The sequence below is a fragment of the Ascaphus truei genome, chromosome 1 (genome assembly GCF_040206685.1).
Source record: "Ascaphus truei isolate aAscTru1 chromosome 1, aAscTru1.hap1, whole genome shotgun sequence".
Taxonomy (NCBI): Eukaryota; Metazoa; Chordata; class Amphibia; order Anura; family Ascaphidae; genus Ascaphus; species Ascaphus truei.
Genome location: NC_134483.1, coordinates 316,974,607 through 316,993,652, shown reverse-complemented (window position 1 = coordinate 316,993,652; position 19,046 = coordinate 316,974,607). Strand labels below are relative to the sequence as shown.

The following is a 19,046-nucleotide window of genomic DNA, read 5'->3' as shown; positions in this document are numbered from 1 at the left end:
ACAGAGCTCCTCATACTTCCTCCCAAACCTAGCCCTACTACCTCCTTCCACATTACTGTAGGAAGTACGATCATTCACCCAGTAGCCCAAGCACGCTGCTTAGGGATCACACTCGACTCCTCTCTCACATTCTCCTCTCACATTCAAAACGTTTCTAAAACCTGTCGCTTTTTCCTCCGCAATATTACAAAGATACAAAGAAGCAAAACCTGATTTCCAATGGCGCTATTGACCACTTTAAAACTCAAGTGAGTTTCTCTTTCTAAGGGGGTTAATCATTAAAATCCGTTATGGGTCAATGCATCAAACTGGTGTTAACTCCCATTCAGTTCAATAGGAAGTAACAGAGCTGGGTGAATCCATAAATCTGTAAAATATCTACATCTCTGGCAAGCAAAGTCTTCATTCTGCTATAATTGGTCTAAAATATGAGAGAAATGAGAATCCAGATAAAGCAATAGAAATCATGAAGTTGAGGAATAGATACAATGTTTTATAAAATCTTCTTTCCACCAAATAGGAATGTAGTTTCAGTACAGTACCGTACTATAACAACTAAAGATCAGTGTCTGGCAGCAGCTGCAAATGCTACCAAGCTTTTGCTCAGCCTAAAATAGAGTGTTGATAGGCAGGGAGGGGCAGAGCATAATTTTCCTCCTCTACAGTGTATACTGTATCACCAGTAAGACGACACTTTACATATACAGTAGACTACAATAAAATGAAAAACATTAAAGAACTGGAAGAAGTGCAGGGATGAGCCACCAGATTGATAAAGAGAATAGAAGGTCTTACCTTTAAAGAAATACAATCAGGGTTGCCACCACTCCGGGATTGACCTGGAGACTACTGGTTTTGGCTAGCTGAAACAGCACACTGTATATGCAAATAATAATGACATGAATAAATTATGTTTCATTTGCTTTATATCGAGCTAAACTGTAATAAGTCAGCGACTGTATACCAAATTATTGTGAAACGTATGTCAAGCAAAACAAAGAAAACACAATGCTCTAATAGGGTTCTGTAAAAATGTACTGTATTCATATTACTAACACCTTTCTCTGCCACGTGCTTGCACAGAAGTACCTTACAGAAAAAGTCAGCATCATGTCAGTGCACAATAATAATAATAATGAATATGTTGGTCTATGATAAATCAACTGCAATTAACAGCACTCCACCACAAATCGGAAATAAACTTATTAAAATATATGTATCATTCTTTAGAAATGTCATAAGCTGGTCTGACATAAACAGCTACATTGAAAAGGAAAATAGTGATGTCACTGCATTTATAGCCTGCAAACCCACTTGGACAAGTTGGGGTCTATCTATTGACCCCTCAATACTACCGCAATATGTGTATTTTGTCTAAAATCGTGCTACAGTATATCTGTGGCAGGCAGCGTCTAGGTATTATTCTTCTCTGTGCCTTTTTCCGTATTGGACTGACATCATATTAGGGATTTATGGAGAAAGTGGGAGGAGATTAGGGCAAAGTTACATTTGCATGTTGGCGCAGGTAGGTACAGTATGCATGAAGAAATATGCAGCTTGTATCACTTGTAGCTAAGTTTTTCCATATTGTTTTACTCCGCCACCCCAAAGGTTGTATAGGAAGTGTTTTTCATACAATTCTAATGCCCAAAATATGTCAAATTCTACAACAGACACTGCGAATCACCGACATTTTTTGGAAATGTTTAGACACAAATGCTTTAGAACAGACCCACTTCTTCACACAGAGCCTTTTTGTATTCCAGATCTTAACAAAAATGTCTTGCCTTGCCTAAAAAGGTTATTTACCAGTACTGTAATAAATAAGTGAGTTATATCATTTGTTTGCCTGATAATTACCTACACTAATACTTATCAGACCAGTTAACCAGTTCATCAATCAATTAGCACAAATATGATTAGAGAAAATGACTTTTGCATTTTGTGAAGATTTCACATCATTCTTAATCCACAGTTGTCAGAGCCTAATAAACAAAGTTATGTGGAAAAGATATTTTGTATCCACATATTTTTCTAGTATTGATGAGACAGGATAAGTTGTGATATATTAGAGACAAGCAAGCAAATGACGGTGGCCATAAGCAAGGTCCAGTAAAAGCCCTGCACTATAATGACCCCTGCAGAACAGTCACGGGAGCTATGAATAGTTTTATGACTAATAACCATGGAATACTTTGAATGAATGAGTTTCATTTGGATTAGAGCTATTAAGCTTTGCCTCTGTAGTGGATGTGAGCACTGCTTTCTAATTAGCTTTTGTGACAGCCTTAGGCTCAAGGGCTGGTTTGACATATGTGCCAGACAACAAGAGATGGACGGACTGGTCTCTTACTTACAGCAGACCTTGTTTTGACAAACCACTTGAAAGAAGTATCAGTTTATGGGAGCTTGTTATTTTTCTTTAGCTTTTTTTTCATAACACATTGAGTATACTGGCCAGACATTTCATTGAAAAGAAACGTAACGTGTTTCTCTAGATTTGCTTGTTTGGTGTTCTTTAATTACTGTACACGCGATGCACACATGCACACACACACACACACACACACACACATATATATATATATATATATATATATATATATATATATATATATATATAAATAAATATAAAAATACATATATATATATGAGAGAGAGAGAGGGAGAGGGAGAGGGAGAGATCTATATAAACATAGTAAATATGATTGAGAAAAGTCTCTGGGTGCATTACATACTGTATATGATTCCTGCATTGTTCTATTAAATCGGATCAAAATAAGCCTGCATTTGCAATTTTATTTGCAGCATTTGCAAATTATTTATTGGTAGAGAACTGTAACATAATCTCCAGTTTCCAATAACTTTCACATCATCAAGTCAGTTAGCATTCACAGCTTCAGTGATATGCAGTGGTGGACTTGAAAATCTGCCGCCACATGCCACATAGCTGCTGCGGCCATCTCCTTGCTGCCACCCCCCTCCTCCTTCTGAACCACAGCGACGTCACCAACGCGATGTCGCACAGCGGTATGTTGCCATGGTAATGTGACGTAACGACGTCATTTGACACTGCGGTTCAGGAGAAGGAGGGCAGCAGGTAAGGAGGCGGCCGCAACAGCTAAGAGACTAACCATCTGGCCCGATAGGCCTAAGATCGCGGCAAAAATATATGGGGGCGGACATTTTTGCCAGGCCTAATGGGAAATCCACCACTGGTGATATGGTATGTTTTGGCTAAACTATATAAAAAAAATTATTTAAAGTTGTATTCCATCATTTAAAACAATATATATATATTGCACACCCTTGCTTTAGGTTATACTGACTGTGCAAAGCTCCACTTTTAATGCAAGGAGACAGGCATTTGAGATATGGGCTGAGTTTATAAGCATTCCCAAGTTTATGAACAAATTAAATAACATTAATGTTGGTGAATTCATTCAAGGCAGAATCAATTTGTTTCCATCTTGGATATGGCCATGTGTACAGCATTAAAACAATTCTATTTCCAGCAGTCTAACCGTCCATAACATTTAGGAGTTGTAAAAACCATGGTAAAAAGGGATTTTTAATATAATGTGTGAAAAATAAGACAATTTAAAGAGATGTTTGCAATCTTAATGTACTAATGTGTAGCAAATGTTCACATCCAATGAAGAAAATGTTGCTCTGTTAAAACTATGTCAGCTAAAAAGGATAGATTTTCAGTTTTAGCTGGATTCGCCATTGACACTGAGAAAAATAAGTGATTACTATGTTAAAACAGGGATTACTAAAATGTATAAAGATTGCATTTGAATTTCTGGAATTCAGAATCATTTAACACCACCAAGCTAAGAACAACAAAGCTAAAGATTCTCCACTCTTTAACTAAATTCTATATGCCTGAATGATGCAACTGTCTGCAATGCTGCTGTAAAATATGTTTTCTATTGTCTCTGAATAAATTGAGAACTATTTGATATATGTTGAAAGCTGGTACATGTATTTGCACCCATCTAATGAAGCAAATCTTCAATGAGTATGTTGTGCTGCAGGGTTTTATTCTTGGCTGTTTAATTTTGTCACAGCTTTCAGGGTTTTAGGAGGTTGCCAAAGGCAGATGGGGAGGTAAGTGGAGCTTACATAGGTCAAGATATAGACTATCATCATGCATAAATCACAATGCTAGTATACAAGAACGTGAAACAATTTACAGCCAGAGAATATTAGTAAACGTCTTGCTTGCATCATCTAACCCGAAAAGGGTTCAAATGCAGCAGGAGAGTAATCTTCAACTTGTAATTTTATCTGTTATGTACTGTAACACTGAGTTCCAGCTTCCCCAGCCAGGACACTTTATCTTCTTAATACAGTACTGTACATACAATACTTTACTTTAATACTTGAAACTTCGATTTTATCTTCTACTATATATTTTGGAAAGTTGTTTATCTGTATGTTCACTATGAATTTGGATACCTTTTAAGACATCGTAACCAAATTTTGCATGATGGTTCTTAAGATCAAGGAGAATGTTTTTTATCTGTTTTGATACAATTGAATACATTCTATTTTTAATTCTGAGTTACTACAATTTCTCTGACAAGCAAGTCATCCAGTGGGTGTTGTACCTGGTAGGCTATGTATCTGACACGTGATATCATACTGGTGACATCATAATGCCCATGGCCTGGTGGCAGATAAGGAGAGTCAGATAGCTATAAAGTTTATACAGAAAGCAGACTAAGAGATGAAGTCAGTTGGCATGTGAGGAGAAAGTAGGAATCCAGGAGGAGAGATAGGCGGAAAGAATTGTGGACATCATAAAGTATTAAAGGAAAGTGATGGGAGGGACATAGATGAGGGGAAAGAGAGATACTGTATGAGGGGGAGGAGGAGAGAGAAGAAGGGGAGAGAGAAGGTGTCGGGAGGAGGAGGGGAGGGAGGAGGTTGGTTTCTTAGAATTCCCAAGCAACGGCGGGTGCTTTCAGCTAGTATTTTGAAAAGTTGTCTGTTTACTTAGCATTTGGACACCTCTAAAGATATCGTAAATAGATTTTGCATAATGGTTCCCGAGATAAGGAGCAGGTTTTTGTCTATGTTTGGTACAATTCACAAATGACATCACAAATGACATGATCCCATCACACAACCCTCAAGCTACCACTTAATCTTGGTCACTCTGAAAATCCAATTTGCAACATTAGCAAAAATACAGGAGCAGCCAAAGATCTTCAAGAGAGCGAGATCATTGTGTGGTACGAGAGTACAATGTCCCACATACACACATTAGAGGCTCTCGGTCGAACACTTCAGGACCTCAGAGGCAATTAAACTATTATGGGTGGAGTTGTTGTTGTAGCAGGGAATTTCACATTAAGAAACAAGAAAATGAAATTATCAATTTACAGTATAAATCTCAGTATTCTTTGGTTTCTTAGAATTCCCGGGCAACGCCGAGTACTTTCGGCTAGTATACTATATTTCTACAGTGTCTCAGAGTACCCTTTTGATGGAATGCTTAGATTTAACTCTTATATGTCTATAATATTATTATATTATATTTTGGTGGAACAATAAGAAAATTATCCAAATTGTTTTATATGTGACATATCGTATTTCTTTTTTTCAGCTTTTAAATCTCCGGTAATACGGAGTAAAAAATAAATTGGGTAGATGTACAGTAGGCATATTTTCCAAGTCTGTTTTTCTACTACTTTTAAAAAAAAAAAACTGATGCATGCTTTACTAGAGATGGGCGAACCTATCTGAATCAGATCCGCAGATTTTCCCAAGCCAAATCAAATCCGCAAGCTGAAAATCTGTCCATGGGGCTAGGATTCCCAGATTTACCACTATTTATATACTCCTTCGCTTCTCCCTATTAGAATTCCATTTAACGCATTCGGATTCAGTTTGCAGGTTTGGATCCTAAATCCGCTCGACAGATTTTCAGTAATAGAAAGAAAAATTCATTCTGCCTTTATGAGACTGATCCACAGCTCAAAGGAACTGGCCAATCCACGTTGGATTTGGATTTACTGTAGGCATAAGATTCACCCATCTCCATGCTTTACATGCAGCTCACGGTTTTGATTGGAGAGTATTAAAAGGGTACGCAAAACAGATTCTTAGGATTTTCCTTTTATTTACCAACTATGGCACCAAAAGTTTGATCACAACTTCCGCAGGTTTGTCAAGTTTTCCGATTGAAACAGTAGCTAAGCGAATCTCGGCAAGTTCACTCATCACTATTGGTAAATTCTGGCGAGTGCAGGTGAGGTCCTGAATGCCTCTGAGTAGTTGGTATGTGCGAGCCTCTTTGTAATATTACTAGTGTTTGTCTGTATACACAGTATGAAAGGAACTGATTTTCAGAAGTGCAGACTCTTTTATCCAGAGTGGTGACCCTCACCCAACTTTCCACGTTACATGCAGTAAAGAAAGGGAGTATTTAAATGACACATTGGCAACGTTTTTTACATGTTAACATGCATGATAGGGTGAGAGACATCTGGCCAATAGGACTGAACATAAATTATCTCTTAAACTGGTTTAGAGTAGCAGTAAGACAATACAAATACATTCCGAGATCTAAAGTGGTAAGCAAGGTAAACACCTGTCAAAAAAGCATGGAAAAGTTCTTCTGTTGGAGCTTGTTATATTTTGTTATCATAACCATCCATTATTTCTCAACTCTCCATAAAGAATTAAAACAAACACGGTTAGAGAAAGGGGTCACTGCAGCAGTATGCATTATTTCTCAATAGAACAACATGAAAACAAAGTTCTTGGATTAGCAATCTGTTTGTTCCATATAATTTATTTATTTATAAAATGTTTTACCAGGAAGCAATACATTGAGAGTTACTTCTCATTTTAGTATGTCCTGGGCACAGAGTTATGTTGACAATGCAAGGTTGTGTTAAATGAACAGAGGTTGTTTACAGACATTTCATGGGCAGCTAGAGACAATATATGTTATGGCGTAGTAGATTTAATGCGTATGTAACAGTTACAGAGAAGAGTAAAATGTGAGACAGCTGAAGTTTTGAAAGAACTTAGGCTACGCTTATAGTGACGGCTGCGGTCGCTTGAACAATCAAATAGAGATGACTTCCAGCGATCGTGACCAAGCCGTCGCGCCGCGCTTACTATAAGCGCACGCAACAGCGACAATGCATTTGTTTTGACGCGACGTCGCTTCGCTGTCGCCGGCACTATAAGCGCAGCCTTAGACCGGTGCCTGCTTTGAGAGTCTCTGGTAGATTGTTCTAGTCATGTGGGGCACGGTAAGAGAAAGACTGGACGGATTATTTGTTGACCATTAATAAGGCTTTCCTTCACATTGACCATTTTTTATAATGTCAACTGGGTTCCCTTTGAATTAGCGTTTTGCTCTGCTCTCGGGCACTTTATTTTGTTGTATATCAGTTTACATTGTTTGAGCTTGTCAAGAAGGCAAACTGCACGGCTGAAATAGGCATGCTGCTTTTAGACACCTGACATGAGTTACAGGCACGTGAAAATTAATCTTTTCTTTTCCCCATTTCAGTCTTATCATCTAAAGATGAGTAACATTTTGGTCTGAATTCTCCAGCCTCAGTACGTGCCAGTAAAGTCCTCCTGCGTGGCACATGGAAGGGAAGCTGAATGCTGCATACAAAAGATCTTGGCTGCTTTGAATTGACTTGTATTCATTCCAGAGACACAACGACTTTGCAAGAGAGATCAATTGTAGAGAAATGAAAGGAGAAATGCTGCCATCATTTGCATGAATAACCATGATGTTATGGCAATGAATGTATTCATCTCATTTTCCACTTCAAGATTTAGACTTTTTTATGAAATATATGAGAGAGAATTTGGAATACATGTAAAGAAAAGTACAGGGACGCCTAATTATTGCAATTACAACCATGTACTGCTCTGCAAAAACACAAAGTCTTATTGACAACTAAAATGCAGTACATCAAATCAAGAGAATAGTTTAATGCAAAATCAACATTATGGTCCACCAGCATGTGCATCCTCAGTACTACATGAGAAAACAATTGCATGTATTTTCCATTCAAATTTATGAAGCACTGAAGCACTGTATGAGATGCCTACATACTGTATCATGGGGCCAACATTATATATATATAATATATATACCTTATATATATAATATATACACACACACCTTGTGTAGAGCACTGTTTATACTGTGGGCTCTCCATTCATTTTTATTCACACTGATACACATACACACTCTTTCTTCACTTGCTTTCAGTTACCCTTTGACACCTCTAGCCATAAAACACATCCACACCGGGGGAAGGACAAGCACAGATAACATTCCAAGAGACACTGTTTTTAAGTTATCCTTGCTTCATTCATTGTAACATCACCGGAAGAAGAGATCAGTGTATCTCGAAAGCTCGCACAAATAAAAGCATTTCGTTAGCCACAGAACGGTATCATCTATTTATTTTTTGATTATTGAAGCTCGGCTAACACGGTACTGATACCTCTACATGTATATATATATATATATATATATATATATATATACTGTATATATATATAAATTAGTGTAAAAAGGTTGAAATGTGATATTTACAAATTAAATATTGAAATAGTTTTAATTGAATGTGAAAGATTGCATTTTCTGTGTAATCTGCTTAATCATTTTGCAGACAGAAACAGAAATATATCTGTGTGCTTTTTTTCTTTGGCTTATAGATTAGTCACAATTTACTGTGCCATGTCAACAATGTGAATGCGGAAAATAAATACATATAATTTAAATTAAACCTATTGCCTGAGCATATGTGACAGCCACATAATAATGAGAATTGTGAGTACTGCAAAGCCATCTTGTAATTGAAAGGTTAATCAAACGCTTCTGCCTTTTAATGCAATGAGAATCTTTGCACAGACCCTCATTCCAGTTATAACATGTTAGTAGGGTCACATCAAAGACTGAAATAACTGCCACTGTGATAATGCAATAAGAGAAATTTGGGCTGGTTTGGTACATGTATGTGAACGAAGTTCTATGAACTAATTATTATAGGGTTAATACGCAGGTTTATTTATTACAGAAATATATAATTTGCTATCTTGTCTACATAGTAACATTACAAAAAAATCTCTTTCGCGATGAGTTTGTTTATGCGATCAAACGTCTTATGGATGATTCAACATATTTGATCAATGTTTAGTTGGACTCATTGCACCTTGCTGTGTGATAATATTGATCTCTCTACATAATATAGTTCATCGCTAAGACAGCTTTTACCCACACATAAAAATGTTTTACTGTAATCACATACTGTAGCTGAAAGCAGTATTTTCTTTAGGAGGGCACAAGGGGTAGCATTCAATCCTCTTCTCCCAAAATGAATTGATGCTTAAATTATTCTCATATAAAATTGCAACACCCCACAGGCTCAAAACATTTTTATAATAATAATAACTTTTTGTTATATAGCGCTGACAGTGTATGCAGTGCTGTTCATATAAATTTGCAGGCACAATAGTTCCCTGCCTTAGAGAGCTTACAATCAAATGTTGCATGCCACTGCCAAAGGCATAGGGAGATAAAATAATTTGACCAAGGTCAAAAGGAGCAGACATCGGGATTTGAACCAGGCTCCCCTGCCTTAAAGAAGCAATCCAAGCCCTTTCTGCCTCTTCATTTTTTTATATATCGAATTGAAGCAGGGGGTCTCTGGGACTGAACCTCATTAATTTCAGCTCTGAGGACCCCCTGCTTCCAGAGATTGCAGAGAGAGCAAATATTTTGATTATTAGATCAAATTCCTGCCTGACTGATAACTACTTCAGTGTTTTATTTGCTGGTATCTCCTCATGTGCATTTCCACTTTCTGTTGGTGTCCTGCAGAGATCTGTTCTATGGACTCTGCTCTTTTTCCTCTCTCAGAAAACTAACATCATTATTTAACTCTCGATATCACCTGTGTGCTGACGATACCAAAATGTAAATGCCTTCTCTTGGCCTCTTGCCTCCTGGCTGTCAGATCAATCCTTATCTTCCCACCCTCCAGCTTTACCCACACACCTGAGTTCTCCCTCACTATTAAAGGCTCCCTCATTTCCCCAATGCTGTATCTCAAGCACAATCTCTCAGAGTCATCTTCAACTTCCTATGCTCTATTATCCCTCACATTGTGCCTTTGCAAGTTCTCCTACCAAATATTGCAAGAATACATTTTTCTTCTCTAGGTACAACCCAACATGTTATCGCTGCTCTACCCATGACATGGCAAGCTATAATAAAGGTTATACCCAATTGCTGCCCTTGCCCATCAAGATGGCTACCTACACTACCGACACACTTTATTAAAGTGTGGCCGGTACCGCAAGCCGGGAGATTTCCCGGCTTGCTAGTGGCCGCCCCTCGGCGTGCCGCGCGTCATAGATGCGCGGTCACGCGTCTTCGGGAGCGTGCGCCCCCTGCACGCGCGTCCAGGGGCTCCCCAAGGGAGCCCTGGTGTCCCGCGATCGCGGGACAGCGGCAGGGGGTTCCGGGGGACCCGGCGGACCCGGCAGCGGTAGGGAGAGTGCCCCGATCGGAGGGCGCTCTTCCGCTGCTTCGGAGCGCGCCCGTCACTCTCGGGCGCGCGCCAGGCTACTGCTGCGGCCAAGAACGGGCAAATGCTCGAATAAACTTGGCCGCAGCAGTAGTGCTGGGTTTATTGTGCCATCTCTGGGAGACAAAATGACTCCCAAAGCCACGATATTAAAGGTTGTGTTTCTATGTTGTAACATGTTCATGCATTTAACTGTGGGACTCATGTGTCTGGGCTAGTAACAATGGCTAAGTGGCAATTACACAATGAGTCAACAGGCTGGTAATGAGTCACACTCTAAAGCTGGAGTTGTGTTCTCTCCATGGTAGTGAAGCATCTCGCTCTGCCAGAAGTATAGAGATGAAATGGGGGAATGATGCCTGGGTCCTAGTCCCGTCGGCCCCTTCCCTGTTGGTCGGTTCATATTTTGCTCTCTCCGAGGCTTTTCCCCCTTGTGCCGTCCTCCAGCACTGCACCCGCCCCTGGTTCCTGGTTGTCTCAGCGGAGAATAGGTCTCCGTTGATTGGTCAGCACCCGGTTTTCCATGATTTCAGATGGAGGCCGGGAAACTACACGAGCTGATGCCATTAAGAGCTCCATTGTTGTTCTTGTATCGTCTCAGTGTCTAGAGAATAGCTTTTGCGAGAACTGTGGACCCTGGAGTGGTCACTCCTAGTTACTGGAGTTCAAACTGCTCAAGACGGAGAGAAGTAAGGTAGGTTCCAAAGCTCCCTCCACCTAGCAAGATTGGAGTCCCTCCATATTCCCTGTTGGTAAGCTGTTGGTAAGCTGTTGGTAAGCTGTTGTCATGTGGTCAACTCCGTCTCGTTACAATACTCCTCTCTTTTACCTCATAGCTGCCTCCCACTCTCAACTCCAAAACTACCACTAGGTGGCATCCCTCCTCAAGAACTCACTGCTCTGTCAAACACTCCCATACCTTCACAGGTGTTAAAGTTCTCTAAAATATGTATTTCTTCACTGATGCCTATCTAATACTCACCTGTTTTCCAAACATTAACTCACAGCATACATTACATTTTGAAAACATCAACCTCTTCCTCTCCCCATTGACCCTCCCCTTTTTCGCCTCCAAATACAATAGTGTTTTTCTTCCACTCCCATTGTTCTGTGGAACATGCTGGCGCATTGTAAATAAGTAATAATATTACTAAACACTGCTTCTAAACAGATGCACAATGTTACTATGATTATTGTCTTTGAGTTGTAATGTTATACCCATCAGCTACCTACTACCACAATGTCTTAAATGTATCCAATGTCTTTATTAGCATCTGAAGAAATTCCTCTGCTTGTTTGAACGGTTTTGCTGCTACTGTACAAATATGTGTAATAGTTAAAGAAGCAGTCTCTCCAGGGACTAAAGTGAATTTAGGACATTGGAATTTAGGACTATATATATATATATATATATATATATATATATATATATATATATATATATATATATATATATATATAGTGACAACTCAGCAACGTTTCAGGATCTTTGCTCTCACATTAAAGGCAGGGAGCATAAGTACCTTGTCAGCAGGTTTATTCTTAAAGGCAAAAACAAAGCAACAATAAAACAAAATGCCCAACTCCTCCCGGAGCACTAACTACACTGTACATATCTTGCCCCTAACAATCCTGGATGGCTACCCCACTTACTAGTTAGCCAAAATTCAGGGATACTGTAGTTGAATCACAGGCAGTGCAACAACGTAAGACTAAATTGCCCTTACTTTAGGCCCCTGAAGTAAGTCCAACTCCTGTGCCAGGCACTTCCTCCTTGCTAACCTTGTTCACGGCTGCATAGTCCTGCAGCTCCCAGTTACACCCATCTGGGCAGTCCCCACAGCCTATTGACCTGTCTCTGCAGGTTCTGGAACAGGTAGCAATGATAAGGAACCAACAACATTTAGTGTAAGAAAGAAATCCTACACAAGAACCCTCATATTGCAGTCAAGGACAAAGTAAACCAAATGTATTGCTGACACTATAGTCACAAGAATATGAATATTCTCACTAATTTAAGGAGGCATTCCAAAATGTATAAAGAATATATAAATACCAAGCGATATATATGGTATTTATTGTTTTCCACTAGAACAAATAATAAAATACTTTATTTAGGTATTAGCGACGTAAGTGAAAACTATTTACAATTCTTTAAAATTCCCATGATGGCTGCTATAGTATACCATATTAGCACATGATGTATGTCTATCAAATAGATTGTATACATTATGCTATGGTGTACAAAGCAAGGTGTGCTAGATAGTAAACCTTCTACTCCGATTAGTAAGTTAATATACTACAAACATAAACCGGAAAGGCAAACACTCATAGTCTATGAAAAGATGCTAGGCATATTAGGTCTGGTATGCTATTGAACATGACGCTGTGTCATAATGTGTGCAACAAACATTCATAGATGTATTTAATAGTGTAAGCCCTAGTTTGAGGGTCAAAATGAACACTTAAAATACAATGCTGTACTATTATTGACACATTGTGGAAAATAAGCAACCATGTTGCGTTTTGACATTGTCAATAACCCACTTCCTGCCTTTTAAAGCCTTGCTCTCCAGCTAATTGTCCACATCCTAGCACAGCATACATCTAGGGTGTGGTCTGTCGATCTGCAGAGTGAAGGAGTTAACCCATAACTCCCTTACACTATATATATATAGTGTAAGGGAGTTATGGGTTAACTCCTTCACTCTGCAGATCGACAGACCACACCCTAGATGTATATTTATATATATATATATATATATAATATATATATATTTATATAGCCAATAAAGAATATCACTTGTGAGCACATTCACATGTCTTAGACAGGTCTGCAACCCTGCCTTTCAACCATTATCACCTCGCATACAGTGCTCCCACTGCAGCAAGGGATTCTTGGAAATGACATACAAATGAGCACACAATGTGTCACCTTTTGCCTGGAATATCCATTCACATGGAGTCCATTTAAGCTGACGTATCGCCGTTTACACAGCTTTTAAGCCCAGTATGGGACTAGCAAATCAAGTTCAAACCACTCACAGACATGTTTCAACCTTGATGGGTATCATCAGTGTGAGGTTGGTTTATACTTGCTTTGAAATATTTCAAAGTATTTCCATCAGAAATCACATAACTGGTTGTGCAACTTTCCAGACGGATGAATTTCAGCTGCTGTGAGGGGGGTTTACAGGAAGTAGAACAGCGTATCCAGTGTTACCCGGATCAGTATCACACGGTCATCTCTAGCGTGGCATCATTGGTGTAGGTGAAGGAGGAACACGGACACAACTGGGGGTCATCGCGGATACACTACGTAGTGAAACCGTTCCTTTACCCCTTCTGTCTTATCTGTGACACTCAGTATTCCATCTAACAGAAGACACTCATCAGCCTGATACCACTACTTTATTATCCACTTTGATTCACCTCACGGCTATCCTCTACTCCCCATTGTTGCTATATTCACTCCTTCACAATAGATCTATTGGACATTTTTTTGGATATACATTACATTTTTTTTCCTCTTCATGTTATCTCTTGTTGTGTATTTGCATATTTTGTGATATATTATGTTTTATTGCACGATTGTGTTTGCTTTTATCTGTTTGTCCAGCAACCAAGCCTTTCTTGCTTAATAAATTACATACATATATATATATATATATATTATATATCCATATCTATCTATCTATCTATCTATCTATCTATCTATCTATCTATCTATCTATCTATCTATCTATCTATCTATATATACATATATATATATATATATGTATGTATGTAGAAGAATGACCTAGGCGCAAAAAGGAGAGAAAGAAGGGGAGGGGGGAAAAAACATAGAGTAGTATGTCTTTTATAGCGTCACATATAATTGGTGAGAGATACACTCACAATTAGGTCGTTTTAAATAGGCATTTCTCCAATTTAATTGGATCTGGAAAACTGGCTTGTCATCTGGTGAAGTAGGGTCTGGCTTTCACACACTTTGTTGTAAGATTCTCTCCAAGTTCTGTAGCTAAGTAATATGCTTAAATTGATTGTTCCCGGAAAAATTCAAAATGCATTTGTTTTTTTTTTACAAGATACAATTAAGTTAAACTGTTACTTTAAGGGTAATTGAGTCTTTCAACGGAAGCCGATTACACTGATGAGTTGTTTATTTTTGTCTTGTGACCTGCTAAATAGGACTGCCTCTGTAAGAGACGTGTGCACACTACACCAAAATGGCATGGTTTTTGCAACACCTGCAATCTCTCTCCCGAAATGCCAGTCTAATTGCATTCTGTGGCCTTTTGAATGGACATATATCAGAAGAAAATGTGTTGCATCTGATGGTCTCTCTGTTACTATTTCACTCTCTCAACCATACAAATGCATTCAATTGTATGCAGAGATGTTCAATATGAACAATTTGGTATCAGAATAATAGATGTGATGCCCATGGCCTACTCAATTTAGTACAGCTTGTGTTAAAATGTGCACTAATGTATGTTATTAAAATGCCACTTTACAACTTGGTGATGACTAGTCCTTGGTGCACAGTATAGTAGGTGACATTTTATTTTTGTATCTCTTTCCCTGGAACTTACTGTACCTGTATGACTGCACTTTTCCTTACCAAAAACACATCAAATACATTCCCAGCCTTCTAATTTATACTTATAACTAAATTATTGTGCTTGCAAATTGCTCCCCGGAAATCGCCTAAGCATATACAAGTAGTAATTGAACTTGAATGTGAAAGCATGGGACGCACAGTAAAAATGTGTGATAAGACTGTGAGAAAGATGTGAGATTCCTGTAAGATTTAGAGGTAAACAATGTGAATGACAGCCATAAAAATGAAAATTGATACTATTTGTGGAAATTAGCTAGAACCAATCAGCTGAAATTAGAGTTGTCTGAATAAAATTACACGTACATATTATCCATTTCAAAGCTTTAAAATAGCTAATTTAATGGTGCATCATCCATATAATTGCATTTTATAATGGACCAACTGACTCAATGATATATGACAGCCATTAGAGTTGTCACTGTTAAGCTACACATTATTGTATACCTGTAACTGCTCTTTGTAGTCCACGAGCAGTCAATTATCATTAAAAATGACTGCTGCGAGGGAGAGAGAATTCTATCTATACAGGACTATGGGCCTCATGCAGTAAGCGTTGATAAGGGAATTATCACCATTTTATAGCCAAAATTGGGTTTGAGATTCAGTAAGCGCCGATAAGTGCTTGATTTCGCCAGGTTTCGGAGCCGATTATTTTGTTATGGCCAGTCGGCTGCCGATAAGCCTGTTTTCGCCACTGATCGCCACTTTTTTAAATCGGCTGGATTCAACAAAAAAAATCAGCTTATCGGGGCTGATCGGCACTACGAAATTGAGATGTTATGGCCGATTTCTCCCGCCAACTAAAGTTGGCAGTTTGGACGGGAGAACGATCGCTAAGGCTGCCGGAACGGCACTTAGAAAAAAAAAATCTTCTGTACATCAATGGAGTCAATGGAGCGGGGACGTATAACAGTATAGTACTGTTTACGTTTCATTGCTCACAATACAAACGTCATTTGCATTACAGTGTGGGGGGCATTCCCTGCATTGTGTCACGGCTGACGTGTATTATTTGCATAACATTATACTTTTACATGTTTTCAGCATTTGCGGGTCACATTACTCATCATGTGATGATGTGGCAAGGGAAAATACTATACTCAACTCTTAAAGGAGAACCTCACATCATAGCCACATTTTACTGAATTGAGCGACAATTGTTTACATGATGTTACACATGTCACACATGTCACACATACACCGTATATTCATGTTCCTTTACATTACACAATGCTTGTAATGTGTCACGCATCTTTAAACGTTCATGTACATCTAAATTCTCATGTTTACATCTAGGTTTGGTCCTCCCTATTTTCATGACGTCACTTATTGGACGCGCAATCACATTGCATGTTTACATTATAACCGTTGCATTACAAGCACTTCAACCTAACTTATACGCACATGTACAGTAATTCATCATTGGGACACCTTGTAAACTCATTCTATAGCAACTATCCTCATTACAGAAATGCATGCATATGCACACGACTATTCATTGTTGGCAACATGTCACAATAACATGGCTAATTACACATGTTACACAAAACTTTTCCCACATCAATCTCAGCCTTTTTGTCTCATTACATGACTGACTCTTGCGTTCACAAGTTTTACATGCATTGCACATGCAACTATTTATTTGCAAGCAATGTTTGTACAAAGCTTCACCTCACATCATTGCCAAATATCATCATTCCCTGCAGAATACACACAACAACTGCACACAGCTTGCCACAGAAGTACTTTATTATGTTAATGTAAAACCTTGCATTTTACTATGTCACCTGACATCATCACATACCTATTTAAAGGACGCCCATTACCTGCTCATTCACAGCTACTCATTTCAAAATGTTGAGATTGTTTAGGAGACGGAGGAACATTCTTTTCTATGACATGCTTGCTGATGAAGAGAATGACTTAGGGCAAGGGAGGGACACACCGAGGGACAGTGACAGGGACAGTGACGCGGATACGACAGGGACAGGGAGAGGGACAGGCCGAGGGACAGGGAGAGGGACAGGAGATCAGAGGAGAAGACAGAGGAGACAAGTTGTGCCTCGTCCGCGTCTGTACAGGGAGAGAACCCTGTTAGATGGGATGAGTGAGGAGGAGATTGTAAGTCGCTATCGTTTGAGTTCAGCAGCAATCTTATCTCTTTATCAGGAGATAAGGGGAGATTTAGATTTTTTCACAGCCAGAGGTCGTGCAGTCCCTGGGCTTGTTAAAATGCTGTGCTCATTACATTATCTTGCTTCCACGTCATACCAGACAACTGTGGGCATAGTGGGCGGGGTCTCGCAATCTACATTCTCGCGGGCCTTGACCCAGTTTCTCTATGCACTCAATAGACGCGCTAGGAATTATATTCATTTTCCTACAGAGGCGACAGAGTGGCTGGAAGTCAGGACTGGCTTTTATAATATAGCAGGGATACCATGTGTGCTGGGTGCAATCGATTGCACACATGTTGCTTTGATTGCACCTAGTCAGAGTGAGCATGTGTACCGCAATCGTAAGCACTACCATTCACTCAATGTACAGGTGGTATGTGATGCGACGATGAGGATAATGCATGTGGTACCCAAATTCCCTGGTTCCAGTCACGATTCCTCTATCCTGAGGAACTCTTCAGTCTTCCATGCGTTCGAAGAGGGACATTTTGAACATGGTTGGCTGCTGGGTGAGTACACATTTACATGTTATAACACAAAACACATTTTTATTTAGGAATGTTGGCATTGTACAATTTGATCACTAATGTCAGCTTATGTGTGCTCCATTCATTATAGGTGACTCAGGATACGGAATTAGGCCGTGGCTATTGACTCCGGTGCTAAACCCTCAAACTGAAGCAGAGGAGAGGTACAATGCAGCCCATATATCTACAAGATCTGTTATAGAGAGGACATTTGGCCTACTCAAGACCAGATTTAGGTGTCTGGACAGAACTGGTGGGGCTCTTCTATACAAGCCTCAAAAAGTGTCTGATATTATCCTTGCCTGTTGCATTTTGCACAATGTTGCACTCAGGCACAATGTACAAGCAGACCTAGCTGAGCCTTTGGTAGACGAGCATCCCACCCATGTAGCTGCTGAAAATGAACAAACAGCCAGTGGTGGCCAGACACGCCAGAATCTCATCAATTCATTTTTTTCTTGTAAGTAAAAACATATATGTTCCAAGTTCTACTTTTATACTTACATTATGTTATCTTAACAATAATGTTTTTTTATATAACCTTCTGTTAGGACACAGATGAATATGGGTTGCACACCTTTCTTTTCTCTGCTGTGTGCACAAAGGGATGTGGCACCGGTATGTTATTGTTGCAGAGGTTATATAATCCCTCTTCAATTGTACTTTAGTTGTGTGTATGTGAATACAACTGGGGTAACAAAGCACTAATATTTTAGCATTGTGTTGTTCCTTATGCTAACACAATACACATATTATGCCCATACTCATTCATGCTTCTAGTATGCTTACATACAATGTTATTGGTGCAGTGTAACATGTACATCCATATGATGTGTACACCAGGCTCATTTACATTTTGAATGTGATTAAATATACATGGTGTTGCACATTTAACACCAAATACACACTTTGCTGTGTTGTTTACGGTACTGAAGATGGCATGTCAATGTTTGCAATTTATATATTGTTCCTTTGCATTATAGGTATATCTCCAGTATGACTGATCATGGTATGTATATTTGCTGACATCTCTCATAAGATGTGCCTACCTCAATCTTCCTATAATTATTTGAAGTAAAAACACAACATATTGTTTTAAAGACAAATGTAACATACATGTACTTTCTGTATC

The 19,046-nt window shown here is 39.0% G+C and overlaps 1 protein-coding gene across 4 annotated transcripts in view; it reads right to left on the bottom strand.

Moving 5' to 3' along the window:
• Positions 1–19,046, bottom strand: part of ARHGAP24 (Rho GTPase activating protein 24) — a 1,092,414-nt gene that overhangs the window by 566,951 nt on the left and 506,417 nt on the right. The window lies entirely within an intron of this gene.